Source organism: Rana temporaria, chromosome 4, assembly GCF_905171775.1.
Source record: "Rana temporaria chromosome 4, aRanTem1.1, whole genome shotgun sequence".
Lineage (NCBI taxonomy): Eukaryota > Metazoa > Chordata > Amphibia > Anura > Ranidae > Rana > Rana temporaria.
The window spans coordinates 480,767,041-480,779,644 of record NC_053492.1 but is presented as its reverse complement, the minus strand read 5'-3'; the positions used below and the strand labels follow the sequence as shown (position 1 = coordinate 480,779,644).

The 12,604-nt window shown below is 50.0% G+C and overlaps 1 non-coding gene across 1 annotated transcript; it reads right to left on the bottom strand.

The window, feature by feature from the left end:
• Window positions 1-12,251: 12,251 nt before the first annotated feature.
• Window positions 12,252-12,323, bottom strand: TRNAG-UCC. The gene has a single exon. It is a non-coding gene; the product is annotated as a tRNA-Gly (tRNA).
• Between the last annotated feature and the right edge of the window lie 281 nt (window positions 12,324-12,604).

Genomic DNA, 12,604 nt, shown 5'->3' with positions numbered 1-12,604 from the left:
ATTCCTGATGGCGGCCTTGCTTAGGCATGAAAGCGGCTTCTACACTCATTTGTGAGAGATTGGGTCGCGTGGTACCGGGATTGGTGGCCAATAAATCCGTGACATTTCCTTGCTACTAAATATTCCACGGTCTCCTGTTGGCGGTGATATAACAAAGTGGCAACTGAGAACAACAGCAACTCAGCCACGTAAAATGACGGAGCGGCGGCGTCAGCGCGTGCTGAAGCGCACAGTGCGCAGAAGCCGCCAACTGTCCGCAGAGTCAATCGCGACAGACCTCCAAACGTCATGCGGCCTTCAGATCAGCACCACAACATAGAGAGCTTCATGGAGCGGGTTTCCATAGCCGAGCATCTAAACCTTCCACCACCAAGTGCAATGCAAAGCGTCGGATGGCGTGGTGTAAAGCACGCTGCCACTGGACTCTAGAGTGACCAATCACACTTCTCTGTCTGGCAATCCGATGGACGGGTCTGGGTTTGGCGGTTGCCAGGAGATCGATACTTGCTTGACTGCATTGTGCCAAGTGAAGGGCTGGCTCGCAGTCTCCACTCTAATTCATCCCAAAGGTGTTCTATTGGGTTGAGGTCAGGACACTGTGCAGGCCAGTCAAGTTCCTCCACCCCAAACTCACTCCTCCATGTCTTTATGGACCTTGCTTTGTGCCCTGGTGGAGGGGGCATTATGGTGTGGGGGGTGTTTTTCAGGGGTTGGGTTGGCCCCTTAGTTCCAGGCGTCTTAAGGCGTCGGCATACCAAGACATTTTGGACAATTTCATGATCCCAACTTTGTGGGAGGAGTTTAGGGACAGCCCCTTCCTATTCCAACATTGGTGTCAGTGGCTGCAACAATAACCCCCAACATTGGTGTCAGTGGCTGTAATATTAAAACCCCCAACATTGGAGTCAGTGGCTGCAATAATAACCCCCAACATTGGTGTCAGTGGCTGCAATAATAACTCCCAACATTGGTGTCAGTGGCTGCAATAATAACCCCCAACATTGGTGTCAGTGGCTGCAATAATAACCCCCAACATTGGTGTCAGTGGCTGCAATAATAACCCCCAACATTGGGGTCAGTGGCTGCAATAATAACCCCCAACATTGATGTCAGTGGCTGAAATAATAACCCCCAACATTGGAGTCAGTGGCTGCAATAATAACCCCCAACATTGGTGTCAGTGGCTGCAATAATAACTCCCAACATTGGTGTCAGTGGCTGCAATAATAACCCCCAACATTGGTGTCAGTGGCTGCAATAATAACCCCCAACATTGGTGTCAGTGGCTGCAATAATAACCCCCAACATTGGGGTCAGTGGCTGCAATAATAACCCCCAACATTGGAGTCAGTGGCTGCAATAATAACCCACAACATTGGGGTCAGTGGCTGCAATAATAACCCCCAACATTGGTGTCAGTGGCTGAACAATAACCCCCAACATTGGTGTCAGTGGCTGAACAATAACCCCCAACATTGGTGTCAGTGGCTGCAATAATAACCCCCAACATTGGAGTCAGTGGCTGTAATAATAACCCCCAACATTGGAGTCAGTGGCTGTAATAATAACCCCCAACATTGGTGTCAGTGGCTGCAATAATAACCCCCAACATTGGGGTCAGTGGCTACAATAATAACCCCCAACATTGGTGTCAGTGGCTGCAATAATAACCCCCAATATTGGTGTCAGTGGCTGTAATAATAACCCCCAATATTGGTGTCAGTGGCTGCAATAATAACCCCCAGCATTGGTGTCAGTGGCTACAATAATAACCCCCAACATTGGAGTCAGTGGCTGTAATAATAACCCCCAATATTGGTGTCAGTGGCTGCAATAATAACCCCCAGCATTGGTGTCAGTGGCTACAAAAATAACCCCCAACATTGGTGTCAGTGGCTACAATAATAACCCCCAACATTGGTGTCAGTGGCTACAAAAATAACCCCCAATATTGGTGTCAGTGGCTACAATAATAACCCCCAACATTGGGGTCAGTGGCCGCAATAATAACCCCCAACATTGGTGTCAGTGGCTACAATAATAACCCCCAACATTGGTGTCAGTGGCTGTAATAATAACCCCCAACATTAGAGTCAGTGGCTGAACAATAATAACCCCCAACATTGGTGTCAGTGGCTACAATAATAACCCCCAACATTGGTGTCAGTGGCTACAATAATAACCCCCAACATTGGTGTCAGTGGCTACAATAATAACCCCCAACATTGGTGTCAGTGGCTGCAATTATAACCCCCAACATTGGAGTCAGTGGCTGCAATAATAACCCCCAACATTGGTGTCAGTGGCTGCAATTATAACCCCCAACATTGGTGTCAGTGGCTACAATAATAACCCCCAACATTGGTGTCAGTGGCTGTAATAATAACCCCCAACATTGGTGTCAGTGGCTGTAATAATAACCCCCAACATTGGTGTCAGTGGCTGCAATAATAACCCCCAACATTGGATTCAGTGTCTGCAATAATAACCCCCAACATTGGAGTCAGTGGCTGCAATAATAACCCCCAACATTGGAGTCAGTGGCCGCAATAATAACCCCCAACATTGGAGTCAGTGGCTGCAATAATAACCCCCAACATTGGAGTCAGTGGCTACAATAATAACCCCCAACATTGGTGTCAGTGGCTGCAATAATAACCCCCAACATTGGTGTCAGTGGCTGAACAATAACTCCCAACATTGGAGTCAGTGGCTGAACAATAACCCCCAACATTGGAGTCAGTGGCTGAACAATAACCCCCAACATTGGTGTCAGTGGCTGAACAATAACCCCCAACATTGGAGTCAGTGGCTACAATAATAACCCCCAACATTGGAGTCAGTGGCTGCAATAATAACCCCCAACATTGGAGTCAGTGGCTACAATAATAACCCCCAACATTGGTGTCAGTGGCTACAATAATAACCCCCAACATTGGAGTCAGTGGCTGCAATAATAACCCCCAACATTGGAGTCAGTGGCCGCAATAATAACCCCCAACATTGGAGTCAGTGGCTGCAATAATAACCCCCAACATTGGTGTCAGTGGCTACAATAATAACCCCCAACATTGGAGTCAGTGGCTACAATAATAACCCCCAACATTGGTGTCAGTGGCTGCAATAATAACCCCCAACATTGGTGTCAGTGGCTGAACAATAACTCCCAACATTGGAGTCAGTGGCTGAACAATAACCCCCAACATTGGTGTCAGTGGCTGAACAATAACCCCCAACATTGGAGTCAGTGGCTACAATAATAACCCCCAACATTGGAGTCAGTGGCCGCAATAATAACCCCCAACATTGGAGTCAGTGGCTGCAATAATAACCCCCAACATTGGAGTCAGTGGTTACAATAATAACCCCCAACATTGGAGTCAGTGGCTACAATAATAACCCCCAACATTGGAGTCAGTGGCTGCAATAATAACCCCCAACATTGGAGTCAGTGGCTGAACAATAACTCCCAACATTGGTGTCAGTGGCTGAACAATAACCCCCAACATTGGTGTCAGTGGCTGAACAATAACCCCCAACATTGGTGTCAGTGACATCAGATAGTGACTAAGGGGCCACGCCGGATCACTGTGTGGTGTCATGGCTGCCTGTTGTATCTTTATTAAACAACACACACAGCGGACTCAATCTGGTCGGCGGGGTTTCTGGAGTTAAAGACGAGCTCCGCCCACCGCGCATACTGCAGCTGCTGACTTTTAATAATGGGACACTATGGGAGCCCAGCGATGTCGGCGCCGCAGCTCATGTTTCCACCAGCTGTCGGGTTCTGCCGCCACCATTGTGGGTAAGAGAACCCGGCAGTGCCACGCCGGGGGGAACCCTACTGCGCATGCGCGAGGCGCCGCTCCTCTCTCCTACTGCCCCTGGCGGCTGGGAAAGGAGCCCCCGCGTTGACGTCAGTACCCACGGCTGAGGCTCCTGGAAGTGGGGACAGCGTACCTGTTAAAGACGCATATTCTGCCCCTCCCCCCCCCAAATGTGGCACCGGAGGGGGGGAGGAGTACAATGAGCGGAAGTTCCACTTTTGGGTGAAACTCGGCTTTAGACCCCATTCACATCTAGGCGTTTTTACGCCTGTAGCGCTACGCCTCTGCCGCCAGAGGGCTGGAAATACATGTCCCTCTATGGAGATGGTTCACATCTCCACGCCGAACGCCGGACGCCTGTCGCCTGCGGCGTGAAAAAAGGTCCCGGACCTTTTTTTCAGGCGTCTTCGAGCGTTCGGCTAGGAGATGGCAATCATCTCCATAGAGGGGGTCATCTTGGGACACATCTAGGCGGACAATACCCGCGTTTTGTCGCCGCAAATCGCGGTACAAAACGCCGCTATTTTTACCGCGATTTGCGGCGACAAAACGCCGCGATTTCGTCCGTCTAGATGTGAATGCAGCCTTAAAGCAAAAGGATAAAAAGAAAAAACAAAAGGAACTCCAAATAGAAACTCACCAAATGTAGCAAAAGAGTTTATTGATACTTTATACATTTTTGTGCCCAAGAAACTTTTTTTGCTACATTTCTGCTGCGGGGAGTTTCTATTTCTTTTTATCCTCTTACCTGTTGTATCTGTGGGGGAGGGGGGGGGGGCGTGTGAGAAGGTGACAACACAGGAGCACAACTGGGAGACGGGGACAGAGCGTTGTCACCCTAAAACAGGAAGTGTCTCCATGGCGGGATCTCCGGGAAATATTGTTTGGAAAGCCGCAGATGGTCGAGTTGTGAAATCTTGTAGAAGGTTTTATTGGTCGGGGGTTTTGGTTGTTCCCCGATAACGGAAGGGGGGGGTCCAAGCGGCTGTGGGTGGAGTTGGGTCCGGTTAGCTGTGGGTGGAGTTGGGTCCGGTTAGCTGTGGGTGGAATACGATTCTCTCATTGGTCGGGGGTTTTGGTTGTTCCCCCGATAACGGAAGGGGGGGGGGGTCCAAGCTGCTGTGGGTGGAGTTGGGTCCGGTTAGCTGTGGGTGGAATACGATTCTCTCATTGGTCGGGTTGTCGCTCGGTTGGTATCTTCCCATAGAGGAGAGTCACGTGCACGTCCCGATGACTCTCATCCTAATCTCCGGTGTAAGCCGCTTTATTTATAGAGCTTGTTTACACACCGAGACTCACCTTCTCCATTGTGATAAGGCTGACGGACACTCCTGAGGGGGGGGGGGGGTGGGTGCCAGGTGGCATGGGGCGAGTCATGTGACCAGAGGTCATGCCGGGACTGAGGCTCGGCTTTTAGTCTCTTGAAGCTCAGAGCATGAAAACCTTCATTTGTATATATTCCTCAATAGCCATAAAGGATAGAAATCCAATTTCCAAACACCTAACGCCTTTACAAACCCAGATATCACCTTGTAAAAGTGTCCGTGGCCTCATCACTGTGCTGTACACAACCGGTACAGGCTGAGGAGGGGGGCGGAGACAGGACCAGTGGTCGGGTTTAAATGTACTGACATCAGTATGGAGGTCACACTTCCTAAAATCCCCCCCCCCCACCAGGCCCCTTCCACATAGAAGTTTTTAGTACAATTATCAGTCCTTCTCCACATTTACATTTGCCTGCTGCCTGCCCTGATCGTGGACTGTGTCCTGGATTATGTGTGTCCCCTACCTGCCCTGACCCCGGACCTTTTGCTGGATTACACTTGTCTGCTTCCTGCCCTGACTTTGGATTGTGTCCTGGATTATGTTTCCCCACTGCCTGCCCTGACCTCGGAATGTTTACTGGATTATGTTTCCCCACTGCCTGCCCTGACCTCGGAATGTTTACTGGATTATGTTTCCCCACTGCCTGCCCTGACCTCGGAATGTTTACTAAATTTATACTTTTGTGCTACCTGCCCTGACCTCGGAATGTTTACTAAATTTATACTTGTGTGCTACCTGCTCTGACCTTGGAATGTTTACTGGATTATGTTTCCCCACTGCCTGCCCTGACCTTGGAATGTTTACTAAATGTATACTTGTGTGCTACCTGCCCTGACCTCGGAATGTTTACTAAATTTATACTTTTGTGCTACCTGCCCTGACCTTGGAATGTTTACTAAGGGCTAGATTCAGGTAGGGGCGCGCATTGTTACGGCGGCGCAGCGTATCGCATATACGCTACGCCGCCGTAAGTTAGAGAGGCAAGTGCTTTATTCACAAAGCACTTGCCTTCTAAGTTACGGCGGCGTAGCGTAATTGTGGCCGGCGTAAGCGCGCGTAATTCAAATGTGGATGGGGGGGAGTGTTTTATGTTAATTCTTGGTGACCCGACGTGATTGACGTTTTTCCCGAACGGCGCATGCCCCGTCCGTAGAATTTCCCATTGTGCATTGCTCCAAAGTACGCCGCAAGGACGTCATTGGTTTCGACGTGAACGTAAATTACGTCCAGCCCTATTCGCGAACGACTTACGCAAACGACGTAAAAAATTCAAATTTCGACGCGGGAACGACGTCCATACTTAACATTGCGTACGCCCCCTAATAGCAGGAGTAACCTTACGCCGAAAAAGACTAACGTAAACGACGTAAAAAAGTAGCGCCTGGGCGTACGTAAATTTGTGAATCGGCGTATCCAGGTCATTTGCATATTCTACGCAGAAAACAACGAAAGCGCCACCTAGCGGCCAGCGTAAATATGCACCCTAAGATACGACGGTGTAAGAGACTTACGCCAGTCGGATCTTAGGCTAATTTTGGCGTATCTAGCTTTCTGAATACAGAAAAAAGATATGCCGGTGCAGCTTTGAATTTACGCGGCGTATCTATAGATACGCTGGCGTAATTCATTGCTGAATCTAGCCCTAAATTTATACTTGTGTGCTACCTGCCCTGACCTCGGAATGTTTACTAAATTTATACTTTTGTGCTGCCTGCCCTGACCTCGGAATGTTTACTAAATTTATACTTTTGTGCTGCCTGCCCTGACCTTGGGATGTTTACAAAATTTATACTTTTGTGCTACCTGCCCTGACCTCGGAATGTTTACTAAATGTATACTTTTGTGCTACCTGCCCTGACCTTGGGATGTTTACTAAATTTATACTTTTGTGCTACCTGCCCTGACCTTGGGATGTTTACTAAATTTATACTTTTGTGCTACCTGCCCTGACCTTGGAATGTTTACTGGATTGCATTTGCCTGCCACATGTCTTGACCTTCCATTTTTACTGGATTATGTTGGCCCACTACCTGCCCTGACCTTAGACTGTTTCCTGGATTACAATAGTCGGCTACCTGCCCTGACCTCAGACTGTTTGCTTGTATATGTTTCATTGCTACCTGCCTTGACCTTGGACTGTTTACTGGATTATATTTCTCTGCTAGTTGCCCGATCTTATACTGTGGGTTTATGTTTGCCCACTACCTGCCTTGACCCTGAACTGTTTGCTGAATTACACTTGCCTACCCTGCCTTGATTATGTTTGCCTGCCACCTTGCCTGCCCTGACTTTGGGTTATTTACTAGATAACACTTGCCTGCTACCTGTCCTGACCTTGGACAGTTTAGTGGTATACAGCACTTTCCCCACTACCTGCCCTGACCTTGGATTGCTTACTGGATTGCATTTGCCTGCCACCTGTCTTGACCTTAGACTGTTTCTTGGATTACGTTTGTCCGCTACCTGCCCTGACCTTAGACTGTTTCCTGGATTACGTTTGTCCGCTACCTGCCCTGACCTTAGACTGTTTCCTGGATTACTTTTGTCCGCTACCTGCCCTGACCTCAGACTGTTTCCTGGATTACGTTTGTCCGCTACCTGCCCTGACCTCAGACTGTTTCCTGGATTACGTTTGTCCGCTACCTGCCCTCACCTCAGACTGTTTCCTAGATTACGTTTGTCCGCTACCTGCCCTGACCTCAGACTGTTTCCTGGATTACGTTTGTCCGCTACCTGCCCTGACCTTAGACTGTTTCCTGGATTACGTTTGTCCGCTACCTGCCCTGACCTCAGACTGTTTCCTGGATTACGTTTGTCCGCTACCTGCCCTGACCTCAGACTGTTTCCTGGATTACGTTTGTCCGCTACCTGCCCTCACCTCAGACTGTTTCCTAGATTACGTTTGTCCGCTACCTGCCCTGACCTCAGACTGTTTCCTGGATTACGTTTGTCCGCTACCTGCCCTGACCTCAGACTGTTTACTTGTATACATTTCTCAGCTACCTGCCCTGACCTTGGACTGTTTACTCGATTACATTTGCCTGATACCTGCCCTGACCTTTAGAATTGCACTCTGGATTGTGCTAATAGCCAATGCCATCCCAGACGAACGACCAGCCCCTGGACTGTGGCAGGGGGGGCGCTCTTCTGCAGAGACTTGGGGGCTACCAAGTACTGATAGTCCTGCTAATGGGAAGGGGGGGCTGCTAAAGGTAGAAGAACCGCCAGCCATCTATAGCTCCTGACCGAGGCGCTAAGCTGAGAAAAATTTGTTAAATCTTTAATGACCCCCCAGTCTTAGTCCGGAGGGTTCAATATTGAGTTGGCTCCGCCCTTTGCCGCTATAACACCTTCAGTTCTTCTGGGAAGGCCGTCCACAAGGTTTAGAAGGGTGTCTATGGGAAAGTTTGACCGTTCTTCCAGAAGAGCATTTGTGAGGTCAGGCACTGATGTTGGATGAGAGGTCAGGACTCTGTGCAGGCCAGTCAAGTTCCTTGTTTATCCATTCCATGTCTTTATGGACCTTTCTTTGTGCTCTGGTGGGCAGTCATGTTGGAACAGGAAGGGGCCGTCCGCAAACTAAGACTGGGATGCCATTAAAGTTCATGTGCGTGTAAAGGCAGGTGTACCAATACTTTTGACAATGTAGTGTATCTTCTGAAATACAAAGGCCCTGGAGAATTGTCGTTTTTTTTTTTTATGTTGCACAATATTTACGCAGCTGTTTATCAGATGTATAATTTCAGGGGGGAAAAATCCACCAAAATAAATGTTAGTGCAAAACAAACAGATACCCAATGATTTGGTAAAGTGGAAAGAAGTGTGTCGTGTGGAGTAAATAGATACCAAACATGCCAAGCCGAATGACGGCTACAGGGCGGACCCCAAATGCCGGGAGGACGTCAATAGATCCCACTGTGATCAACCGAGTCACTGAGACTCGGGTGATCACAGATCCGAGTAGTAACGGCCCCTTACCATGTGATCAGTTGTCAGCCAATGACAGCTGATCATGTGATGTAAACAAAACCCGGTAATCTTTTTTTTTTCTCCTCACGCTGACAATCACCGGCTTATGTGTAAGGGACATCGGTCCCGAAGAGGAAGGAGGCACATCTGCCTCCTCTGTGCCGCCAGTACCCCTGCCAGTGCCGCCTGCAAGTTCCCACCAGTGCCAACTATCAATGCCCACAAGTGCCACCTATCAATTCCCACCAGTGGTGCCAATCAGTGCCACCTAGCAGTGCTGCCCATCAGTGCCCATTACTGCCAGCTATCAGTGCCACTTCTCAGTGCCACCAATGCCCTTCAGTGCCACCCATCAGTGCCCATCACTGCCACCCATCAGTGCCACCCATCACTGCCAGCTACCAGTGCCACTTCTCAGTGCCACCTATCAATGCCCTTCAGTGCCACCCATTCGTGTCACCTCTCAGGGCCCACCAGTGCCGCCTTATCGGTGCCCATCAGTGCAGCCCTTCAGTGCCCACCAGTGAAGCCCGAGGGCTTTCACACTGGACTGGTGCACTGGCAGGGCGTCAGAAAAAGTCCTGCCAGCAGCTTCTTCGGAGCGCATTAGGAGCGGTGAACTCAGCTCTGCTAATGCGCTCCTGCCCATTGAAATCAATGGGCAGCGCCGCGGTACCACTGGCAATACGCCACTGTAGTAGTGCATTGTGGGCGGTATTAACCCTCTCTCGGCCACTAGCGGGGGTTAAAAGCGCCCAGCTAGCGGCCGCAAATCTGACGGTAAAATAGCAGCGTTTTACCGCCGACGCTATGGGTGTCAGCAGCGTGAAAGGGAGTATAAAGGGGGCACTGTAATGTAAAGGGGGGGCTATGATGTAAAGGGGGGCTGTGATGTAAAGGGGGGCTGTGATGTAAAGGGGGGCTGTGATGTAAAGGGGGGCTGTGATGTAAAGGGGGGCTGTGATGTAAAGGGGGGCTGTGATGTAAAGGGGGGCTGTGATATAAAGGAGGGCTGTGATGTAAAGGGGGGCTGTGATGTAAAGGGGGGCTGTGATGTAAAGGGGGCTGTGATGCAAAGGAGGGGCTGTGATGTAAAGGAGGGCTGTGATGTAAAGGAGGGCACTGTGATGTAAAGGGGGGCTGTGATGTAAAGGGGGGCTGTGATGTAAAGGGGGGCTGTAATGTAAAGGGGGCACTGTGATGTAAAGGGGGGCTGTGGTGTAAAGGGGGGCTGTGATATAAAGGAGGGCTGTGATGTAAAGGGGGGCTGTGATGTAAAGGGGGGCTGTGATATAAAGGAGGGCTGTGATGTAAAGGGGGGCTGTGATGTAAAGGAGGGCTGTGATGTAAAGGGGGGCTGTGATGTAAAGGAGGGCTGTGATGTAAAGGAGGGCTGTGATGTAAAGGAGGGCTGTGATGTAAAGGGGGGCTGTGATGTAAAGGGGGCTGTGATGTAAAGGAGGGCTGTGATGTAAAGGGGGGCTGTGATGTAAAGGGGGGCTGTGATGTAAAGGGGGCCTGTGATGTAAAGGGGCACTGTGATGTAAAGGAGGGCTGTGATGTAAAGGGGGCTGTGATGTAAAGGGGGGCTGTAATGTAAAGGGGGGCTGTGATGTAAAGGGGGGCTGTGATGTAAAGGGGGGCTGTGATGTAAAGGGGGGCTGTGATGTAAAGGGGGGCTGTGATGTAAAGGGGGGCTGTGATGTAAAGGGGGGCTGTGATGTAAAGGGGGGCTGTGATGTAAAGGAGGGCTGTGATGTTAAGGGGGCTGTGATGTAAAGGGGGCTGTGATGTAAAGGGGGGCTGTAATGTAAAGGGGGGCTGTGATGTAATGGAGGGCTGTGATGTAAAGGAGGGCTGTGATGTAAAGGGGGGCTGTGATGTAAAGGGGGCTGTGATGTAAAGGGGGATGTGATGTAAAGGGGGCTGTGATGTAAAGGGGGCTGTGATGTAAAGGGGGCTGTGATGTAAAGGGGGCTGTGATGTAAAGGAGGGCTGTGATGTAAAGGGGGGCTGTGATGTAAAGGGGGGCTGTGATGTAAAGGGGGCCTGTGATGTAAAGGGGCACTGTGATGTAAAGGAGGGCTGTGATGTAAAGGGGGCTGTGATGTAAAGGGGGGCTGTAATGTAAAGGGGGGCTGTGATGTAAAGGGGGGCTGTGATGTAAAGGGGGGCTGTGATGTAAAGGGGGGCTGTGATGTAAAGGGGGGCTGTGATGTAAAGGGGGGCTGTGATGTAAAGGGGGGCTGTGATGTAAAGGAGGGCTGTGATGTTAAGGGGGCTGTGATGTAAAGGGGGCTGTGATGTAAAGGGGGGCTGTAATGTAAAGGGGGGCTGTGATGTAATGGAGGGCTGTGATGTAAAGGAGGGCTGTGATGTAAAGGGGGGCTGTGATGTAAAGGGGGCTGTGATGTAAAGGGGGATGTGATGTAAAGGGGGGCTGTGATGTAAAGGGGGGCTGTGATGTAAAGGGGGGCTGTGATGTAAAGGGGGCACTGTGATATAAAGGAGGGCTGTGATGTAATGGAGGGCTGTGATGTAAAGGGGGCTGTGATGTAAAGGGGGGCTGTGATGTAAAGGGGGGGCTGTGATGTAAAGGGGGGCTGTGATGTAAAGGAGGGCTGTGATGTAAAGGAGGGCTGTGATGTAAAGGAGGCACTGTGATATAAAGGGGGGCTGCACTGTAAAGGGGCTCTGTAATGATTACAGTGCAGTCCCCTTTATAGTACAGTGCAGTGCCCCTGCAGTCTGCCTCTCCTCCTTTCCTCTCCGACATCACACAGCACACTTCCCCATTCCAGGCTCTGCATCCCCTGCACATGGGGGGGGGGGGTACTATTAAGGATTAATGGCAACCCTAAAGAGCAGAGCCTCGTCTCTGTGTCGGGAACGAGCGTGATTTTGCGTGCGTTTTGCGGCCTTGCACTGGGGTGCCTCAGGACTAAAAAAAAAATGATGAAAAGGAGCCGAGTGCTCCACCTACTGGCTGAAGATGAGAATACAATGTAATCAGATCCCAATGTAAGAAATACAATATATTATTCAAAAGTGTTTAAGAAAATCCATGCAAACATACAACACATTCACTTCATTCGTTTTGGTTACAAGTGAGGAAGCCATCTTGGCAATGGCGTTGGCCGGGGATCGAACCCGGGTCGTCTGCTTGGAAAGCAGCTGTGCTAACCACTGCACCACCAACGCAAAAAGGTAGCATGTCTTTATAGTGTGGGAGGAAACCGGAGAACCCGGAGGAAACTCCACAAAAGCACAGGGAGAACATGCAAACTCCATGCAGACACTGTCCTGGTCGGGATTTGAACCGAGGACCCCAGTGCTGCAAGGCAGAAGTGCTAACCACTAAGCCTCTGTGCTGCCCTTATGTGATCTCGATTCTCTAAGGCCCGCCCCTGCTGAGCAGGATAAACCGGTGATGTCCATTGGGGGTTATGCTGACCACACATCGATTAAAATGTAGCTGGTTC